This window comes from Cherax quadricarinatus, chromosome 12 (genome assembly GCF_038502225.1).
Source record: "Cherax quadricarinatus isolate ZL_2023a chromosome 12, ASM3850222v1, whole genome shotgun sequence".
NCBI classification, from domain to species: Eukaryota; Metazoa; Arthropoda; class Malacostraca; order Decapoda; family Parastacidae; genus Cherax; species Cherax quadricarinatus.
The window spans coordinates 52,219,893-52,243,618 of record NC_091303.1 but is presented as its reverse complement, the minus strand read 5'-3'; the positions used below and the strand labels follow the sequence as shown (position 1 = coordinate 52,243,618).

The 23,726-nt window shown below is 39.4% G+C and overlaps 1 pseudogene; it reads right to left on the bottom strand.

The window, feature by feature from the left end:
* Positions 1-22,573: 22,573 nt before the first annotated feature.
* LOC138852611 (protein FAM200C-like) lies at positions 22,574-23,170 on the bottom strand (annotated as a pseudogene).
* Between the last annotated feature and the right edge of the window lie 556 nt (positions 23,171-23,726).

Below are 23,726 nucleotides of genomic sequence, written 5' to 3'. Positions count from 1 at the left end.
GTGATAAAAGAGAAAAAGGTAGCTTATGAGAGTTTTTTACAAAGCAGAAGTGTTATAAGAAGAGCAGAGTATATGGAGAGTAAAAGAAAGGTGAAGAGAGTGGTGAGAGAGTGCAAAAGGAGAGCAGATGATAGAGTGGAAGAGGCACTGTCAAGAAATTTTAATGAAAATAAGAAAAAATTTTGGAGTGAGTTAAACAAGTTGAGAAAGCCTAGGGAAAGTATGGATTTGTCAGTTAAAAACAGAGTAGGGGAGTTAGTAGATGGGGAGATGGAGGTATTAGGTAGATGGCGAGAATATTTTGAGGAACTTTTAAATGTTAAGGAAGAAACAGAGGCAGTAATTTCATGCACTGGTCAGGGAGGTATACCATCTTTTAGGAGTGAAGAAGAGCAGAATGAAAGTGTGGGGGAGGTACGTGAGGCATTACGTAAAATGAAAGGGGGTAAAGCAGTTGGAACTGATGGCATCATGACAGAAATGTTAGAAGCAGGGGGGGATATAGTGTTGGAGTGATTGGTACTTTTGTTTAATAAATGTATGAAAGAGGGGAAGGTACCTAGGGATTGGCGGAGAGCATGTATAGTCCCTTTATATAAAGGGAAAGGGGACAAAAGAGACTGTAAAAATTATAGAGGAATAAGTTTACTGAGTATACCAGGAAAAGTGTACGGTAGGATTATAATTGAAAGAATTAGAGGTAAGACAGAATGAAGGATTGCGGATGAGCAAGGAGGTTTCAGAGTGGGTAGGGGATGTGTAGATCAAGTGTTTACATTGAAGCATATATGTGAACAGTATTTAGATAAAGGTAGGGAAGTTTTTATTGCATTTTTGGATTTAGAAAAGGCATATGATAGAGTGGATAGAGGAGAAATGTGGCAGATGTTGCAAGTATATGGAATAGGTGGTAAGTTATTAAATGCTGTAAAGAGCTTTTATGAGGATAGTGAGGCTCAGGTTAGGGTGTGTAGAAGAGAGGGAGAATACTTCCCGGTAAAAGTAGGTCTTAGACAGGGATGTGTAATGTCACCATGGTTGTTTAACATATTTATAGATGGGGTTGTAAAGGAAGTAAATGCTAGGGTGTTCAGGAGAGGGGTGGGATTAAATTATGGGGAATCAAATTCAAAATGGGAATTGACACAGTTACTTTTTGCTGATGACACTGTGCTTATGGGAGGTTCTAAAGAAAAATTGCAAAGGTTAGTGGATGAGTTTGGGAATGTGTGTAAAGGTAGAAAGTTGAAAGTGAACATAGAAAAGAGTAAGGTGATGAGGGTGTCAAATGATTTAGATAAATAAAAATTGGATATCAAATTGGGGAGGAGGAGTATGGAAGAAGTGAATGTTTTCAGATACTTGGGAGTTGACGTGTCGGAGGATGGATTTATGAAGGATGAGGTTAATCATAGAATTGATGAGGAAAAAAAGGTGAGTGGTGCGTTGAGGTATATGTGGAGTCAAAAAACGTTATCTATGGAGGCAAAGAAGGGAATGTATGAAAGTATAGTAGTACCAACACTCTTATATGGGTGTGAAGCTTGGGTGGTAAATGCAGCAGCGAGGAGACGGTTGGAGGCAGTGGAGGTGCCCTGTTTAAGGGCAATGTGTGGTGTAAATATTATGCAGAAAATTCGGAGTGTGGAAATTAGGAAAAGATGTGGAGTTAATAAAAGTATTAGTCAGAGGGCAGAAGAAGGGTTGTTGAGGTGGTTTGGTCATTTAGAGAGAATGGATCAAAGTAGAATGACATGGAAAGCATATAAATCTATAGGGGAAGGAAGGCGGGGTAGGGGTCGTCCTCGAAAGGGTTGGAGAGAGGGGGTAAAGGAGGTTTTGTGGGCAAGGGGCTTGGACTTCCAGCAAGCGTGCGTGAGCGTGTTAGATAGGAGTGAATGGAGACGAATGGTACTTGAGACATGACGATCTGTTGGAGTGTGAGCAGGGTAATATTTAGTGAAAGGATTCATGGAAAGCGGTTATTTTCATATAGTCGGACTTGAGTCCTGGAAATGGGAAGTACAATGCCTGCACTTTAAAGGAGGGGTTTGGGATATTGGCAGTTTGGAGGGATATGTTGTGTATCTTTATTCATATATGCTTCTAAGCTGTTGTATTCTGAGCACCTCTGCAAAAGCAGTGATAATGTGTGAGTGTGGTGAAAGTGTTGAATGATGATGAAAGTATTTTCCTTTTGGGGATTTTCTTTCTTTTTTGGGTCACCCTGCCTCGGTGGGAGACGACCAACTTGTTAAATATATATATATATATATATATATATATATATATATATATATATATATATATATAATATATATATACTTTTATTTACGAAAATGTGTATGTATAAATTTGGATATGTATTCATGTTCGTATATTCACATATGAATATGTATATTTGTGCCTGTACGTGTGTATCCAACTTTGTAGTTACGTGTATATGTGGGAGTGGTTATACATTAATGACAATCACTCTGAACTGACTAGCTGGTCTCCAAGAATTAAATTTATGTTTGTTCTGATTGTCTGGAAATTAAAAGGTTTATGTAACAGAAACCAATCCTTTTGAAGCCGATCAGAACAGGCATTCTCAATTTATTAATGAAATTCTGAAGACTCGAAGTTTTGAGACAATTTCAGCAAAATTTCAGATTTGAAGCAACAGAGGGTAAAGTCATTATCATCCTTATTTCAGAATCATCATTAACATTTTGAAGTCGATCAGAAGCAATCTTTAGTTACTGAATACAAGCATCAATATTCACTCAATGAAACTGGAAAATTTGTACCTATGCCACTCTGTAATTTTGCCCTCAGGAAACCACACCTGTGCAAAAAAAAAAAAAAATAAATAAATAAATAAATCAGAAGATTAATTCCCCAGTAATGGCATGATAATGAGTTCAGTTTTTATCTGGCTATTCTGATATGTTCACAAATTTCCCCGAGGGCATAGTAAACAAAATAAGAACTTTCCTGGCCCTAAGATGCATCAACCGGTAAATACGGAAGTCCCTCAGAAAACGCTTACTAAAACTTCAATGAAATTTCATGGGAATGAAAACTTCAGACACATATAAAATATAAAAATGTCCTCATAAACCCTTGAATTTCACTCTGCACCTTTTCTGAACCGCTGAGGATTTTGGAAGTTACTGAAATCATAGTTCAGGATGCTAGGAATGTTCTCATGCCCTCATAGGGTATGTGAACATGCCAGTTCTAAGAGTCTCGACCACGTTATCGTATGTTAGCGTTGAAAAACGGAAATCAACTGGATGAGTGAAATGAAAAAAAAATGCTGGATTAAGAGAAATTAAAAGGAAAAATTTAAAATACTCACTGATCCTCATTCTGGGATACCAATAATTATAATAATATTATTACTATTATTATTATTAGTTATTTAATAAAAAAAATTAGTTATTTAGATCAAGATATTCAAAAAGCATCTTTCATTATACTTTTAGTATTGGCAATTATGATTATCCTGCACATTTATATTACAGAGCTGTGACTTGTTAATGAATTAATCTCAAAACTATAAGACGAATTTGACTTGCACTGAAAAAACATTTTAACGGTAAGTATGACAGTGTTTATTTACAAGCAGTTGTATAATGCCAGGTTATGTTGTGGACGATGCTCCTCTTATACCCGGGATCAGATCCAACAGGTTCCAACTTTCACTCTTTTATCTGTGGAAGAGTTAAGAAAAAAGTGACTCACAAACTTGTTATGGAAAATTGACTTTTAAATTCGACTGATATTGGATACCATAATATTGGTCACGATGGGTTGCAGTACAGTCTTTTTTCAGATCTGGAAACTGGTCTTGACCTTCCCTGGGAATGGTATCAGCATTAAGAGTGCCCGAGAAAGTAGCTTCATTATCAAATTCTGTGGAGTACATTTAAGCTTAATACCAAAGGATTATCAGGTGTTGATGTCAGTGTTGAGAGCTCGATCAAGTGGATGATTTTCATTTTTATCTGAAAAGTTGAAAGATTTCCAAACATCACTACTTTCCCTGCACCTACTTTCTTTGCCATTTCTGTAGCTCGCCAAGAAACTCGTGAAAACAATCCATAAAGTGAAACACTGTTGTACCTTTGCCATGTTTGAGGTTCACCTTATGCAGTTGTTTAAATATATTAATATGCAAGACGTGGCTCCCTGAATACATAACTTAAATCTCTTAGGAGATCGTCCATGCCTGGCATTTCCAGGAATAATTTGAGCTGTGATACAAGCTCTGGAACTGGATTCATAACATTGCCCTTCAAAAGCCAATGCTCGTTTAAATAAAAAATAAGAATCTCAAGTTTTAAAACAGTGTTTGATCTCTTGTATCATCTGTTGCATTACGCCTTCTGACATTTCATTAATTTGGCTTTTCACCGAGTCAGTCGCCTAAGAAATTTTTAGAACCTGCTTTTCATTCGCCTCTCTGAAAACCCTCTAATGAAAGACTGCACTTGGAAAGCATCTCCGTTATCCTCTTGACATTTTCATACTCCACTACATAAAATCTGGGTTTTCTCAGCTTACCGAAATTTAATCCGCATTCTGAGGATGACTCAGCTTCAAATGATGCTCCCCAGCGCCTTTAAACACAGCACACATTGACGTTTCTTGATGTCATCAGCAAAAAACTGCTGCGAACCCGAAGATATCCTGAATTAACTTTTTTTTAAGCAACACTAGCTAGAACCTTCCACGAATCTGAAAGTATCTTTGTCACAGTGATGGTGGTCTCTGTTTTGCTCTCGCAAAAAACGCCCAAATATTTGTCTACAATCCTATAATAAACAAGACAAGACTCACGAAATCATAATAACACGATTGCAAACAAATCACGGAACGGGTGAGACGTGAACCAATGGCGAGTGACTCACTTGCCATGGCGTCAAACCCCACCCCTTCCGTGTTATATAAACGACACATGTTAAATATTAGTGGTAAAGATATGAAGTAAATCGGAAGAATCATCCATAATGTTTCGCATGAGTACCACAAGAGAACCACATGAGAACCCAGTTAGTATAGCAAATGTGCACCATCATAACCCAAGTTCATTCCAAATAGCTCTAAGTAAGATGCATCAACTTTACGGTTTAAAAGCTAATTATAAGAGTTATTTTTCAGTTATTGCACCGTAATTAAACTTATATAATGCAAAATCAAGCCGAAATTTCCTTTCAGAAGCCACATCCAAGCTAAACTTGACTAGGAGCTTCATCACCAAGAAACTGACCAAAGGCCCCTGGCATATGCTAGTTGCTGCGTGAACCTTGCCCTTGTAATAGTTAAGCAAGATTGAAAATTAGAGGCTGATCGGATAAGGTGTTATGAGGATGTAAACGATAACCCTGAAGGAAGTTGACACACAAGTACACTGTATCTGATTGTAATTTGTTACTGGGAAGGATTGTCAAGGACCTGCTGCAGTGCTCCTCCTTTCTTATGTTCTTATCTGCTGGCGCTCAAATAAAACCGTGTAAAAGTTTGTATGGAATTTAAGGGCTCGCCAAACTCGTAAATTAAAAAAACCATAAAAGCCATTTTCTAGTATTCTATTTTCGTTTTTTTTTTTTTGTTCTGAATTTATATTCTGTTTAAACGTCTCTAATTAAAATTCTCTACAAATATTTAAGAAACTAAAATTTTCACCCACATAATTCAGTAACAATTCAAAACTTTGTGTAAATAATATGGATTAATGCTGATGGTCTGAAGCCTGGATAAAGTATTTATAAATCATAGCATGGAAAACAGCGTCTCAATTTTAACGATTTCTTATAAGAAGTTCTGGCAGAGTGGAACATATTCAGTCCAAAATCAAAGTTTGTTTCTGATATATACCAGAGTTTAGGAATTGATGTTAATGAAAAAGAGGAATTTTCCAGGTATTGCTAGAAAAATAAAATTAAAATTTATGCAACTCAAAGTGAATGTCAAGTTTTCGTTTAATAAAATCCTTCGTCGCTGAAAGTCTGAAGTCTATCCGAAAATGAATTCTTGAGTTATTGTTCAGAATCCAATGATTCCAATTTTTTTTTTTAAATTGTTAATAAGTTGTAAAGTATTTATCAAGAAAAACTGAACATAAAAGTGGCACATGTGAACCTACACTCTTCAGTAAAACTCTCAGACTTATTGTAAGTAGGATACACCAGTGTTAAATGTTTGAAGCCAGTTAGATGAGGCTTTGGAAACTTATCTGACCCTTTCCAAAAATCCTGTAATGATCAATATTGCATTGACCAGAGCGCACCTGCACATGACACTAGTTACTTAATATGTTACTACGTTACGTTACTAAGCTTTAACGTTGAAAACTTGTAGCTAATAAGTTTTGACGTTATAAGCGGGTAGAAATAAAAGTAATTCTGAAAACCATTTAAAATCTTAAAGGTACCCATTAAGGGATACCTAATCATGTACAATGATGGATCGAAACAGCAGCCTACCAGCTGGGGCTGTATCTGTTCCCGTTGCCATTTTCTTAAATAAGAATCAAGTTGTACACAGGAATTAAAGTGTCTAAATGACACCTTATTTAACTAACTGCAATTAGCTGGATTACTGATTTCTAAGTTATCACTGAATGCAATTAGCTCATGTAATAACTAATAACACGCTCACTGTAGAAACCAGGTTTCTAAAGTGATGATGATTATTTTCTACAGTATAATGATTATTTTCCCTGATTTAAAAATCAGGGAAAATAATCATTGTACAATCTCTATAGATTCCATCTCACATTATTTTTTTCCCAAATCATAAAACTCATAAATTAATTGAAAAAGAGCCCTTTGAAAGATGAAGCCTAATATAACTTCGGTATTTCTATGGCAAATATGAGAAAAAAGTTATCAGGAGTCACCTAGACAGTGAACTTGAATATCATGGAAACGCAGTTTAAATAATTGGAAGATTTATAATCCACCCTGATAATGTGACCGTAAATAAGCACATTTATGGACCAACTTGCATTGTATACAGACTAACGAAAGTTGTGGTAATCAGGTTTACTGTTGGTTTTAAGTGCTGTATATCAGAGAGCTTGGTATACACACAGATACGATCAAACTAAATGTAAATTATATAGACAATTATCTATATGATATGCAAAGGTCTTTCATTAGTAAAAGTAATATTCCAGACATTTTAAGAAAATATCCCAAATTTGCTTGCAATAGATGTAAGTATTTATTTGCAAATACTCATGAGTATTACTGTTAATCCATTTCGGTTTAGTATTTAAGCTTTTTGTGTATCGTTACACTTTTGCCCTAAAATCTACAAGACGAATATGGTATCCATTAGTCCAGCCTCATCGACGGATTATTATAATCAGAAAAGAAGCGCTAAGCCACAAGGGCTCATCGACGGAAAAAAATAAATGTAATCTCTACAGACGTCGTTAGTGCTATCGTTGGTTTATTCTCTCTAATCCTGACTTCAGTGTGAAATTTCCTTGGGTTATTTCATATTTTAAATCACATTTCAAGTTCTCGTTTACAGGTTTTTTTTTCTTGTATTGTCTCAAACAGTATGTTGTTATCTGGGTTTACGGAGTTAGTAATTAATTAAAACATTTGGATATGCGTTAGGTGTTTTTTACTTGTGGTTTTAACCAGATGTTTTGTCCTTGAGACTGGTTTATTTTTCTCGTTGTTAGGGGAGAGTTAGGGACGTGTGCTGGCTGCAGCCGGAGATTTGACGCACAAACATCAAATATAAGGTGATATACGAAGCTGTTCAGACTGCGTTTTGTTGTCAACGGAGGGAAAAGAATTTTTTTTATTAAAACCACTAGATACACTAGTGTCGGGATATCTTTTATCAAACATATGAATCCTTCCTGCAGGAATAAGTTCCCTACACAGATTGTAACTTCTATCAGTTTCTTACACATGATATTTACTTCCAGTGAGGCTTAAGTTTCGTACCCAATTACAGGAGGACTGAAATTTTCATACATACACAAATTGACTCAGTAGGACCTGAGCTTTTCATAAGGTGTAGTGAGACTCTCGAAACTCATCAAAGGTACAAGATAAAACTTCCAGCAGGACTGGAGTTTCTTACACAAGATATGACTTCCTACAGGACTGGAGTTCCCAACACAGGATATGACTACAGCAGGACTGGAATTTCTCATCACATTACTTTACCTATATGCGACCCACAACAGTCGTTTGCCACACTCTTATTTTTATTACTAGGCGACTAAGGCAGCTGCGGTATATGTAAACTTCCACAAAAGTTTTGCTGTGCCTCGCCTTTGAGAACCAACTGCTCACTGAAGTGTGAAGAATGGTTGACTATAATAAATAACTTTATTATTTACATACACAGTCATTATAGATGTAAAGCTGTACCTTCCACAGCTATGGATATTAAGATACAATATGCAAAACGAGAGATTATCTGGGGAACATTTTGGTGTTTCACTCAGAGAAGAGCTTTCTCATATCAAATTTTGATAGAGCTCAACCCTGAACGAAATGTTACCCTATTATAGGCTTCTGCATATTGTGTGTTGATACCCGAACTGTATCAAATGCCACACACCTTTAGTTATCTTCTGTAATGGTGTAGGTGGAACACACAGCACTCGCAATATACACACAGTGTTGCAGTTTACACTGCCTCACAGTGCAACACTGGTATTAATGGCTTATAAAACAATATGAAGTAACGAAGTTGTGATGGACGTGAGATTGATTGCTGCGGCCTGCGATGTCCAGGTGTGACATCCCCCTCCACGGCACCCTCATCAACGCCTCCCCCATCTCCACCTAACTGTCCCCACCCCGAACACACACGAAAAAAATACCATTAATTTCGGCGCTGGTGTAATTGATTTTGGGGACGAGGCTATTTGTATGCAGATAGCAAAAACTCAGCTCGTGTTTAGCAGTGAATTTAACGGTAAGGTGATGTTTGTTGGTCCATTTGTTGGTGGGTACATAGAGGGAGCGGGGATGGCAGGACGGGAGGAGGATGGAGATGTAGGAGGGGAGAGGGACAGGGGGATTAGTGTGTCAGGGGTGAGGAGGGAATTAGGGAGATTAAATCGGAGTTGTGGATTTATCACGTTATTACTTGTTTGTTACTCTGGCTTGTACTATGTGAATAACTTACTGCTGAGGCCTGGTCTCAGACCGGGCCGCGGGGGAGGTGCCCCCTGAAACCCTCTCCAGATATTGTAGAATGTCGTCTGATTGTATAAGAAGCTGCAATTTGCCCATCCCCCTCCCTACCAACGTACCTACCTACCTCATTCCCTCCCTCTCTCTCCTACCTGATTTTCGTCAATCTTGCGAGGAAAGGTTTGCCATCTCCTAGTCCATCCTGCTGTTCTGCAATAAAACGCAATATCTCCTATTTAACGGATGTTGTAGCAGCTACACAAAGGTTGGGTAATGAATGCTTCTGGAATCTTGGTCTGTGTACTAATGATTAAATATAAAGTGTATATGTTGCCGGTAAATTATAATTCTCTGCTATCCATAAGAAAGTTTTAACGTCTGTTGCAGTTTTTCGGTTACATATACAACTCTTGGATGAAGCGTTGCAGCTCTGAGGAATGAGACACTTGTGCAACATTTGGAAATCTTCATTGTGGAAGCGTTTCGCTAGCCAGTGTCTTCTTCAGTACCATACAGAAAGCAACTGAGGTAATCAGTCCCTCAGCATAAGGACTTGCAGTCTAATGATCACAGTTGCTGACCACTGCTGACATTTCATAGTCCAATGTGACGTGTTTGAGCCCTTTATACTGATGTTCCCTTTAGCATGATCAGTAAAGTGGTGGGCTCTGCCCACCCCGGTTCGACCCCAGCAATCAGTGAAGAAGAATAAAGTATAAAGTTGGATTTATGGTCACTTTCTTCACCACTAAGTCCTTATCAAATCACAGGACGGGTGGGGTTTCAACCCACGACAAGCGCGTCCTAAAATTCGCAGGCCGGTGCGCTAACCACTAGCCCATGGCGGTCTAACAATATTTATTTAAGTAGGTACATTGCTATATACCATAGGGAGGTTAGCATGGGCCCCACTATAACCACAAGTAAAGGCTTTTACGGAGGAATCCCACACCAGCGTAGCTGTGGCGTGCTCCGGCTTAAGTCCCTTCTAAGCCACTATCTTGATTCACGGAATCGTAAAACCATTTCGTGAATCTTGTTGCATGGACTCGTAGATAACACACTGGACTGCGAGTTTCATGACTCGCTCGCCATGGGTTCGAGTCTCATCCGTTCCTTTATATTGAGATAAACACTTGAATAACCTACACGATATGTTATGGAATCCTTCCAGTCAAAACTGAGAAATTTTCAGTATTATAAATTTGCTTGTAATTAAATAACAATTTGCCAAAAATATATATTCAAATATGTTTTTGCTAACCCTTTTTAAGGCCCAGCTCACATATTTCTTCTATGTACACATATGCCCTTGAACTATCGTGTACTGACTGGATACGAGGTCAACAACAAACTAGTCACATCGGCGGTAAATCCTAAATCTAATCTAAATGTCCCATTAATATCCTCCGTGTTTTTATTTTTTTATTGATTTTCTCTGCATCTATGTTGGGGATATTATTATTAATTTCACGAGGGAGCACTAAAGCAGTAGGGGGTCATATAACGCCCAGAAATGGTAGGCGATCAGATTCTATCCAAGAAAAATATGGGTAGTTCCCAGTTTCTGGGGCTTCAAGAGGCCTTGGGCAGTAACAAGACCTCTCATGGGAAGGTTGCCACGGTTACTGACTCTTGATATATTACGCTCTGTCTTTTGTTTTCCATTATCTTCTCGTCTTTCCTCTGTCTCGCTACATATTTTCTGTTATTTTTCTCCTGCTTTTGGTAAAGAGCAATATTGTTTCAGTCTTTGTTGTAATGTCGTTCTTGGAATTTCTTCTGTGGCCTTTCTTTTTTCATGACGTTTCCCTATTTTGTCAACGATCTTTTGTTCATAAATTTAGCCTTGGGCTCTTTTTATGTTTCCCTTTTAGTTCTTTCTTGTGCTGGGATGAATCTCTCAGATGCTACATGACAGTTATGTTTCAAGCAATCCATCATAGCTTGAGTGGCAAGGCTATTCGATTTACTGCTCAAGTGAATCACAGAGAAACCTCCACTCCTTCACAACCTCTACAGAAGCTAATCCTTCAGGTCTTATTCCATGCCTCTCTGACAGTCTCACCACCTCCAGGTATTTAGAGACTTCCACATAACGGTCACTAGCCCTGGAAGGAAGCTTTGCTTTGCTTTGGTTTCTCCTATTTTTGATTCGCTTAGCGAGGCTGTGATGGCCAAGGCAGCAGTAGGATAACTAAGTCCAATTTTATTAATTCCAGAGAACCTGGACGGACGAGGTAATTCAACATACTTGTCGACGAAAAGATATATACGCTTGTAGACTTGAATTAAAAAGGAAAATATAAGCAAACTGCTTTTAAAAACGCCGAAAAATAATAAATACAATCACAGAAGTTAAGACAACTAACATCAGTTAAAGTTAAATGACCAACTTAAAAACATTTCTAAATATATCACCGCGGTCGCTACTGTCATTACTTGATAATTAAGATACATGTGCAGCAGTTAAGTATCTTTAATGTTGAAACGTTTCACCTACGCGGTAGGTTTAATTACTCAAGTACAGAGGGAAACGTATTGTAGGCAGCAGTAGCAGTGGCGAGGTAAACATGATGTATAATCAGTCGATCAATCTTGGAGAGATGTTCAGCTTAACTCTTACCTCGCCACTACACTTCTGTCTAGAATACATTTTCTTCTGTATCTGACTAATGAAGCTTACCGCGTAGGCCAAACGTTTTAGGAATAAAGATACCCAACTGTGGCACGTGTGTCTTAATTATTAACTAGTCAATATTTTCTACCATTTTCAACATAGTGTGATTACTTCTACAGGTCCTCCAGTAGCTGAAGAGCCAGTTATTTGGTCTATGAATCCCTTCATTTTCCATCTGTTCAAAGCTCCACTTCCCTCAAGGGAGGTTCCTTGACGCTGGTGAGGGATTCTTTATCTCGGGAATTGGATCTGTGCTCCAGTTCCCTGAATTGAGCCTGAATACCTTCCCCCCTTCCACATGCGCTTAATAATCCTGAGCTTACCTGCCCTTCATGAGGCTAAATATATTTCAATATTATCCCGAAGCTAAGTTTTTTCTTTTCTTGGTTCTGAGAAGGGATGGATACCAGAGAGGTGGTGGAGTAGGGGCAGTGGGTCAGGGACAGTTCTGGAAGTTCTTGGTAAAGGGTGGTTGTGGATGAGTGGCTGGGACGAGTGAAAGCGTGCAAGGTTATTGGAGTGATGAAGAAAATGAAGATTCTAGAGAGGGTTTTATCTGGGGAAATATCAGAAGCAGGAAAGAACTGCTTGAGAGTGGAGGAGAATGATTGGAACAGGATGTTGCAGGTTGTAGTGGAATAAGAACGATATGGCAGAGAACAGATGATATAGGCGGGGAATGGTAGGTAATATGCAAGTCCAGGGCAAGCTTGGGACTGGAATGTGGTGAGAGGTTTTAAATATAACTGGGACTGGGTTGGGTGTGTGGATATGATTGGGACTGGGATGGGGTGTGAGATTGTGAATAGAATTTGAACTGGGTTGGGGTGTGAGGTTCTGAATAGAATTTGAACTGGGATGGGGTGTGAGGTTCGGGGTATGATTGAGACTGGGATACTGTGTGATATTGTGGATAGAATTTGAAGTGGGATTAAGTGTGAGGTTGTGGATAGAATTTGAACTGGGAAGGGGTTTGAGGTTGTAGATATGATTGAAACTGGGATGAGGTGTGAGACTGTGGAGAGAATTTGAACTGGGATGGGGTGCGAGGTTGTGGATATGTTAGGGGCTGGGATGCTGTGTTATTTTGTGAACAGAATCTGAAGTGGGATGAGGTGTGAGTTTGTGGATAGGATTTGAAGTGGGATGAGAGTGTGGAGTTTTGAGGAAGCTGTGGTCTGATGCTAATTTAGTATCAGGAATGAGATTCTTAGATTAGGAATGGAGGAGATAGTTTATTTGTTGGAGTAAGATGAGATTCAGTGTTTCGAGAAGAGGAATCTTGTAGGTTTATGGAAAAAGTCAACGGAAGAGAGTGAAGATGAGTGGACTGTGATTTGCTTCTGTGATAAAGACAAAATGTAATTTTGGTTTGCTGAGTGAGAAGTGGTCAGGGAGACAAGCGAGTAGAATAAACGGATCTATGAGCTGTGATAAACACAGGTCATAAGAATATGTTAATTGGTTAACACTTAATCACAAGATCTAACAAAATAGGTGGCAAGTTAGCAATATTCACGTTAATATAAGACAATACTGAAACCAAAAATAATTTACACAAAACATGAATAGCATAAAGCACTGTGACAAAAGACTTGATGCTTGAAGAGGCGAGGACTAGTAAATATGACATGGTGAAAGACGACTTGGTGTACGTTGTTGCTTGGTGTTACATTAGTCCTGCACGACTCTCTCAGAGCCATGCAAACGCCTGTGTCTTATATCCATCAGTTATTTCACTAATCATAATTTTATTTCCATATTTCCTTCTGTCTATATTGCAAAGTGTCTCTCCACTTCTGTTTGATCTCACTTCATGTATACTTTTCATTAAGTACCTCTTTGCAGCTTAATTATCTCTCTTTTACAGTCTCTCTTATCGTCTCCTTACCTCTCTTTTTGACCGCCTGTCAGTCCTTGTTGAAATGACTCAATATAAGAAACCTATATATATAAAATGCACTCTCGTTCCTAGAATAATTCCTGCTGTATATCCCTGATCTCAGACTCATCTTTGCGCTTTCACTCATGTCTTCGTTCGTATGACTCTTTATTGGGACCAAAAAAGAATTACGAATTTTTTCTAGTTACTGACTCATACACCACTAGCAAGACTGTGTACGTGTGTGTGTGTGTGTGTATGTGTGTATCAACTCACCTATTTATAATCACCTATTTGTAGTTGGAGGGGTGGAGTCGTAGCTCCTGGAACACTGGTCACTAATAGGTCCATTCTCTCCCTGCTCAAAGAGCATTATCGTACCTCTTCTTAAAGCTATGTGTGGATCATGCCTCCACTACATCAATCTCAAAACTGGTCCACTTCCTGGCAACTCTATGACTGAAGAAATGCTTCCTAACATCCCTGTGACTCATCTGTCGTTATGTCCACCCTATCCCTCCTGTCCTCCAGTGGTGTCAGGTTGATTTCCCTTAACCTCTCCTCGTAGCACATATCCTTTAGCTTCGGGACTGGTCTTGCTGCAAACCTTTGCACTTTCTCTAATTTCTTAACGTGCTTGATCAGATGTGGATTCCATACTGGAGCTGTATACTCCAGTATATGTCTGACGTACTCACTGTACAGTGTCTTGAATGACTCCTTATTCAGTTGTCGACGTTCTATTCTTAGGTTTGGCAGGCGTTCATATGTTGCAGCAGTTATTTGGTTGATGTGCGCCTCAGATGTGTTCGGTTTGATACTCACCCCGAGATCCTTTTCCTTAGAGAGACGTTTGCAGTCACTGGTCCCTTAGCATGTACTCCGTCTGCAGTCTTCTTTGACCTTCCTCATATTTTATGAATTTGCACTTGGTGAGGCTAAACTCCAGGAGCCAGCTTCACATCGGCTGCAGACAGGGACACTTCTGAGTCTATCCCTTCCGTCATGTCATTCACTTATACCAGAATCAGCACTGATCCTAGGACTGACCCCCCTCTGTGTGTGTGTGTGTGTGTGTGTGTGTGTGTGTGTGTGTGTGTGTGTGTGTGTGTGTGTGTGTGTGTGTGTGTGTGTGTGTGTGTGTGTGTTCGTTCTTCCGTGCACACGAGTGCGCGCGTCGTGAAAATAAGGGGTGAAAGGAGAATGACGAACACTCAAACTTACATTCGTTCACACTTGCATAAGCACCTTCCTTCGTTCTCAGTGTCAGATTATATGACTCCTTTGTTTGTGCTTTTATTGTCACGTGTAATATTTACCTGCAAATGACTAAATGAAGAAGAAATACTGAGTCAGTAACGACTACCAGACTGAGACTTAGTATTTACTCTTTTGTCCTGAGAATATCTCTCTCTCGGGGCTAAATGTCTCTGTGGATGGTCTGTGCTGAGAGATGCTTTTGTGTTGTGAAAATGAGGGGGCAAGAGAAAGAGAAAGAATGTGCGAGAGAGAGGCTTTATAACCATACGGCATTTGTGTCTCGTTGGCCAGCCACCCCATTATATGAGGCTGCTTGAGACATTAAGTCATTATAGCGCCTGAGACGTTGTACCAGGGACACTATCCCGACCTAATCAATACATCACTTGGCAAAAGTTCAAGGCACAGCGTCTGGTCCGTAAGCCAGAGGTCGTGAGCAGAGTGCACGCTGCTCCAGGGTGCGCCTTTGTAGCTTTATTGAGAGGGGTGGAGAGTATAGTGCTGTGTACTAGGCAAGGGTTCTATGTGACTTTATTGAAAGTCGGGAATGTTATACTTCATGATGGACACGAGTTCATTTGGTACTTCACTGAGGGTCCTGAGTATTTTTACTTTGATTAATAAGTATTACTTTCGGACTTAGTTTTGGCTCATAAGTCGGAATTTCTATACATATATCTATTCTCTCATCGGATATACCTAAGTATACCCTGTCCAGTGAATTTTTTGTCTTATTCGACTACCAAATATTGGTCAAATTCACTTGAAACTCATTCAAATGTTGTGATTTTTTTTCAGTTTATTCTCTGGACAAGTGGACCAGCAAAATATCGGGTGTAACATGCGTAAAGTATGCTTGGAGAAGAACATAACCACTGTGAAGGATACCTGCGGATCTGCCTTTCTTCGCTCCTGTTTTCCTCCTCAGAACCTGGCGCCCTCGATCAAACTAATGGACGACTGGATTTCAAAACATACCTGAATATTTTAGCCAAAAAAAGTTGGCGCCGTCTGTCAACGCGATGCAAATGAGGCTGCCAGCACAATAACGTTCACATGCCCACGTCAGACTCTACAAACAAACTCTTGAGGAGGCACAAAATCAATGTTCTTCATTAGCCATCAGCTCTCAAACCTCGAACTCATTATTTTAAAATGAGCTAAAAAAAATACAGCCTGTGTGCCCATGTCAGGCAGCATGGAAGGGCAGGTGAGTGGTCAAATATTCCTCCAGATATGTTGATCAACATACTTCAACGTTGCAGGAAAAGTATCTACCATGTTAAGTTAGAGAAGGCTACACAAAATACGTATGCATAATATATATCCCAGAATATGTACACATGTTCTTATAATGTGTATTATGTGGTACATAATGCATGGTATAACAATGTATAGCTGGCGTAAGCCTGGAATGATTACGAAGATGTATATCGTCGTGTATACATGCGTGTATACAATAAATACAGTCGCACAGTTCCTATTTTTTTTTTAAATTTATTTACACAACGAAGGTACTGAATGTATAGATGTATTTTCTTGCCAGTTCTTCATTTTAATTACGAGTCATTAATGGAAAGAGTAAATCCGAACGATCTATACATAGAATTGCGAAAGTTGAGACCGTTGCTGACAGTCTCAACGGTCATAATTACAGTGAGGGACCGAACGATTACGTTTGACGCTCGTTATGGCCCATTGCTAGGGTGCCAACCTCCACACTGCTGCAGCTGGGTAATTATAGTGCACCCCAGTACCGGAAGTACCATACTTCCTGCCACAGTGCAACTCCACACTTATTACCATATTGGGGAACAACACTTATTACCACAGTGTAGGACCACACTTATTACCACAGTGGAGCACCACACTTATTGCCACAGTGCAACACTACACATCATCTGACAGTGGAACACCACACTTCCTTCCACAGTAGCGCACTATACTTTGTCACAGTGGAGCACAATAACTCTTGCCAAAGTGGAGCACCACACTTCTTGCCACAGTGGAACACCACACTTCCTGCCACAGTGGAGCACCACACTTCCTGCCACAGTGGAGCACCACACTTCCTGCCACAGTGGAGCACCACACTTCCTGCCACAGTGGAGCACCACACTTCCTGCCACAGTGGAGCACCACACTTCCTGCCACAGTGGAGCACCACACTTCCTGCCACAGTGGAGCACCACACTTCCTGCCACAGTGGAGCACCACACTTCCTGCCACAGTGGAGCACCACACTTCCTGCCACAGTGGAGCACCACACTTCCTGCCACAGTGGAACACCACACTTCCAGCCACAGTGGAACACCACACTTCCAGCCACAGTGGAACACCACACTTCCAGCCACAGTGGAACACCACACTTCCAGCCACAGTGGAACACCACACTTCCAGCCACAGTGGAACACCACACTTCCTGCCACAGTGGAGCACCACACTTCCTGCCACAGTGGAGCACCACACTTCCTGCCACAGTGGAGCACCACACTTCCTGCCACAGTGGAACACCACACTTCCAGCCACAGTGGAACACCACACTTCCAGCCACAGTGGAACACCACACTTCCAGCCACAGTGGAACACCACACTTCCAGCCACAGTGGAACACCACACTTCCAGCCACAGTGGAACACCACACTTCCAGCCACAGTGGAACACCACACTTCCTGCCACAGTGGAGTACCACACTTCCTGCCACAGTGGAACACCACACTTCCTGCCACAGTGGAGTACCACACTTCCTGCCACAGTGGAACACCACACTTCCTGCCACAGTGGAGCACCACACTTCCTGCCACAGTGGAGCACCACACTTCCTGCCACAGTGGAGCACCACACTTCCTGCCACAGTGGAGCACCACACTTCCTGCCAAAGTGGAGCACCACACTTCCTGCCACAGAGGAGCACCACACTTCCTGCCACAGTGGAGCACCACACTTCCTGCCACAGTTGAGCACCACACTTCCAGCCACAGTGGAACACCACACTTCCTGCCAAAGTGGAGCACCACACTTCCTGCCACAGTTGAGCACCACACTTCCTGCCAGAGTTGAGCACCACACTTCCTGCCAGAGTTGAGCACCACACTTCCTGCCACAGTTGAGCACCACACTTCCTGCCAGAGTTGAGCACCACAATTCATCTCATAGTGTAGAATGATTGCTGTTACATTTACTATCACAGTGGTACATAATGGGAGAGTACCAGAGTGGAGGTCATCCCGCCTAGCGCCTTCACGGGGCACTCGACCTAGTCTAGTTAATTACCACTGACCTTCTCCTTCCTGAATCAGGGCGCGTATGTCACATTCAACCCTCTTACCTTTCCATAAACTATCTCCTCTCAGAATTCAACTCTCCGGAGTGCAGCCCTCCTAGTACTCTAAGTGTACTCGACGAGGACAAGCTTCCACCATTAACACCTGTTTCCATCAAATGACTGAGTGCCAATAGGCTTCACTCAACACAGGTCTCAAGCATCACTAAAATCTCCGTATTCATCACCACAGCGGGACTATTGTGTGTGTTGCAAAGGTTCAGTGATAATATAACAGTTCGCTACAGAATTTACTTGTAATGACAGATATGAATAATTTCCAGTATATTGGAGTGATTTACTATCAAAGGCTTCCATGATTTTCGTAATTCTGAAATTTTAATAATTGCTACGCTCCATTGTCGGACAAAATATATAAATCAGGGAAATCTCTCAATATAGACAAAAGAGAAATGAAAAAAAATAAGGATTATCCAGACTGGTTACTCATTAGCCTTTAGTCCTATAGAGTACACGAGTATTATTAATTCTCCACCTCATCAGTCAGGGATACTCTAATCACTAAAGCTAGGAACAAATGTGTTTTTCAGCACATACACACCGAGGTTAGGTTAGCTTAGGTTAGGTTTGTCAGGAAACAAGCTAGAGTTTCCTGACGCGGGTCTAAGACACACTGAGAGACACTATGTGACTTTGTAAATGGTCGAAGTCGGACCGTAACATCGTCGTAAGCTCCTCTCTGCTATGTGAGGGTTATTTGTGTGTTGTTCCTGTTACGGTATTGTGCCTTTTCTTGTTATTGAGAGATACACACTTCGGTGCGTGTTTTAGGAAAATCTGAGAACTCTGGTGCCATGATAACCTGATCCTTCTATGAGAAATTTATCCTGGTCGTAGCCCTATGAGATGAGGAATAGTATATTGCCCAAAAGGGTTTAGTTTATAACTCATGAGTAGTAGTATATTGTCAATGAGAATTTGTATGCTGCCAGATTAAAGGTACTATGCTGCCAGATTATAGGTAATATGTTGCCAGATTAAAGGTACTATGCTGCCAGATGAAGGGTTGTATGCTATCTGATTAGAGGTAGTATGCTGAGAGATAGTATACTGCAACAAATATGCTATGTCCTCCTACGAACAGCGACAACACTAAATTCATTAGCAGTCCCAATAATTAAGGCAGTTCTGCAGTGAATTTTTTAACCCACTCTTCCATGATACCTCGTCTTTTATATATATATATATATATATATATATATATATATATATATATATATATATATATATATATATATATATATATATATATATATATATATATATATATATATATATATATATATATATATATATATATATATATATATATATATATAAATATATATATATATATATATATATATATATATATATATATATATATATATATATATATATATATATATATACACACACCAATGAAACCACGAAACAAGAGATTTTGAATCATTTACCAAACTGCGGCAGGCCAGGATTCGACCCCACTACACATTGTCCCGCCTCAAGAGGCCACACAATGTACATATCACCCTACAAACTAAGCAATCGATCCTACAAACAACATGAGCCTAGCGAGCTAAGCTTGTTTCATGTTGCGAGGACACTCGTGGCAGATGTATGCTCAAGGATTTATTTCAGCCTCTACAAAACAATCAGACGGGTGATCCTAACAATACAGTACAAACCACGGCAGGTGGAAATCTTTAGCTCAAGTACTTTCACATTTCTCAGTGCGTCATCAGGAGCTGTGCAAAGTTGCAAAGAAGAAATGAGGGGGAAGTATTTTTCGGAATATGGTAGCGTGATTGGCACCCGCCAGTATCTCACTCTGAACGAGGGAGATCCGACCGAATGCCAACCACCCACCAGTCCCGCCACACCCCACCCTATATGTGGTTTAGTGGGCTAGGCCTTACAGTTTGCAGACAGCATGAGGTAGAGTAACTAGGAGATAGTTAATAGCCAGGCCTAATTTATATGGCAAACTAGCGAGTTAAGACTGGAAAACAAGAATGTTTCCTTCAGAATAACAGTGATAAAAACTATTTGCCATAAATCTACCAAAATCAGTCTCAACATAATGGAAAAATTATATACATAAATTTTTATAATAAATTTATACTGATCTATGAGTTACTTTATAGAAATTGGCTAAAAAAATTACCTTATGTTAAATTAATGGAAATAAATGGTATACAATACAGACACAATGGAAATATAAACACACATGCAGTATAATGTGATCCTTTATTGACAAATAAAGGATCACATTATACTGCATATGTGTTTATATTTCCAGGTTAAATTAAGTTGGTGAGTTTTGTAAATTAGGTTTCTTGAAGAAAAAAAAACTGTTTTACATCAGTGAAAAAAATGTAGATATAAATCTATAAAAAAAATTGGGAAAGTTCAATTTTTATAGTGAGTTCGGCCTATTCGGCACTACAAAAAAAAAAAAAGATGGAAGGACTATTTTGAGGAGTTGTATGCTGATAAATAGAAAGAGGCAGTGATTTTGTTCACTGGGCAGGGAGATATAACATGTAGTAGGAGTGAGGAAGAGCCAGATGTGAGTGTGGGTAGAATGAAAAGTGGTAAAGTAGTTGGGATTGATGGGATAAAGACAAAAACGTCAATTCTTTTCATGCATGAAAGGGTAGAAAGGTACCTAGAGATTGGCATCGAGCATAGATGACTCTTTTCTATTAGGCATAAGGGAATAAAAGAAAGTAAAAGAATTATAGGGTATATGTCTGTTGATTATACTGGCTAATATGAATCTAGTTATTACTGAGAGTATAAAACGTAAGATAGAAAGTTGGATATCAGAGGAATAAGGAAGTTATGGGAAGAGTACATATAGATCATGAGTTTACATTGAAACATATAAATGAATAACACATAAATAAAGGTAAGGAGCTTAATGTTACATTTATGGATTTACGATGTAAAGGGAAGCAATGTAGCATATGTCGCAAATGTATGGAAAAAATGTTAGCTAATTGAAAACATTTAAGAGTTTTTATGTATGGAATAGCTGTAGGTTATTCAAAGTATTTAAGAGTTTTTATGTGAATAGCGAAGCTCAGGTTGGTTTATGTAGGAGAGAGGACTATTATTTTCCAGCAAAAGTTAGTCTTAGAGAGGCATATGGGATGTTACTGTGATTGTTTAACACATTTATAGATTGTGTTGTAAAAGAAATGAGAGTTGAGGTGTTGGGAAGATGTGTGGGATTAAAAGTTAACTAATCTTATGCAAAGCGAGAGAGATTCTGAAGAAAAGTTGTAAACAGACGAAATTGGGAGGGTATATAAAAGAAGGAAATTGAACACGGGAAAAGCAATAAGAGTAACACAAAAATCTAGATAGTAAATGGCTGGATATCAGATTCGTGGGAATACAGAGGAAAAAATATTTGGGAGTGAATTTGTGTGCAGAAGGGTCTTTGAAAGACGTATGAACCAAAGAATTATTGATGAGGGGGAAGAATATGGGCAGTGCATTGAGGTGGCTATGGAGATAAAGAACCCTATCCATTGAGTCAAAAAGGGGAATGTACTAGATTATAATGGCAGCAACACTGCATAGGTTTTGCAGACTGCAGCAGCGAGGAGGAGGCTTGAGGTAGTGGAGATGTCGTGCCAGAGGGTAATCTGTCGTGTAAATATTATTTAGAGAATTCAAAGTTTGGAGATTAGATGGAGGTGCCGGGTTATCCAAAGCATCATTGAGAGGGTTTGAGGAAAAATAGGATGCCTAGGGGGCATGTAAATCTGGGGTGGTGGGAAGGAGTAGAGGTCGTCCCAGAAAGAGTTGGAGGGAGGGGATATGAGAGTTTATGAGTGTTAAAAGCTTGGATATCCAACAGACGTGTGTAAGCATGTTTGATAGTGAATGGAGGCAAATGGAAACCCAAACTCATCGACCCCTTGAGGCAATGTCTGCATTTTGTATTTCCAAAATAAATGGTGTAAGAATCCAGTGAGGAACGTGCATTTTCTCCAGGTCCTCAAAGTGCACTTTAAAGTCTTCCCTTAATTTGTCAAGGTGTGTTGTGTATATCTCTAGGTCACCATCTCTAGGTCACCAGCTTTCTTGCAGCCGCCGTAAATTTGAAAAATACCGAAAATCTCTTAGTGCCAGTGAAGTTTCAAATAGACCTAACATCTTTACCCTGTGGGCTTTTCTGTACTTCACTAAATTCTGAATATAGATCTGCCAAATAGAACACAAAATTCTTATACCTCTTTAATTCTTTACACAGGGTTTACATATGTTAGAAACTGCACAGTTAAGTTGTATAAGTCTACAAGTCTTTGCATGCTATCACCCTACACAGCCACCTTACCGCAGTGTGCAAATATAATTGGCTTAGGGTTTCGTCATTTTTTATGCGTTGTATTGCAAACAATCGCGAGTTGAATGGATGTACCTTGATATTACTAATATATCTGATACACACTTCTAAGGCATCATGCAGCTCATCACCAACTGTCTTGGCTACAAAATGATGTCTGTGTAATACACAATGAATTGTAGGTACTTCAGCTACCTTTTCATTGAGTGAAGTGACATCATCTTCAGCGGCCAACCATTTCTGGTGCACCATCAGTAGCCACAGCAGTAATATTGCTGAGGGGTCTACTGTGTTCCTCCAAATACTCCTCCATACACTGAAAAAATGTCTCACTTTTTGCATCAGCTTTAAGATACTTGGCAAATAAAAATTCGTCAACAATGCACTTTTAACTTCTACTCTAATACCTCACATAAGCCATGAGAATATTTCAGTTGTCGAAAGTTAACTCATCGAGGTGGAGAGAAAAACTGGAGTACTGAACCTCAACTGCCATTTTATCACTCATGTGTGTACACGAGTGAAAAAATTTTTAGTCGCCAGGAATAAATGAGTGATTATGACATTCATTATGATTAAACGAAAAATAATCGATTTACTCTACAATCACCATCGTTGATTGCGATGCAAAGAAGGCTAGAAAATGGAGTAATTTTTGCAACTACTAAAGTATTTGTCACTAGGCAGTTCAGTTAACCTGCAATAACAACTGACAGTAGACAGTTATAAATATGCAAAAATGCTAAATATTTTCTCCGGTTCACAGTCTACGTCGAAACATCAGTTTTTCAACATATTAAAACTCATTGTTTTTTCCAGTCATCAATAAATATGTCACATTAACAACCTTCTCTGATAAGGTATATTTTTAACATCTATTCATTCTATAGTATTTTTCTGTATTAGATGTTTTGTAAAGATTGTGAAAAGATTCTCTTCGGACACAACTGGACTCGCCTGAAAAACAAGATTATCTTAACACGAATATTATCTTAATCGGACAAAAATTAACTGGAAAGCATTTAATATCAGCAACACTCAAAAATGTGTAT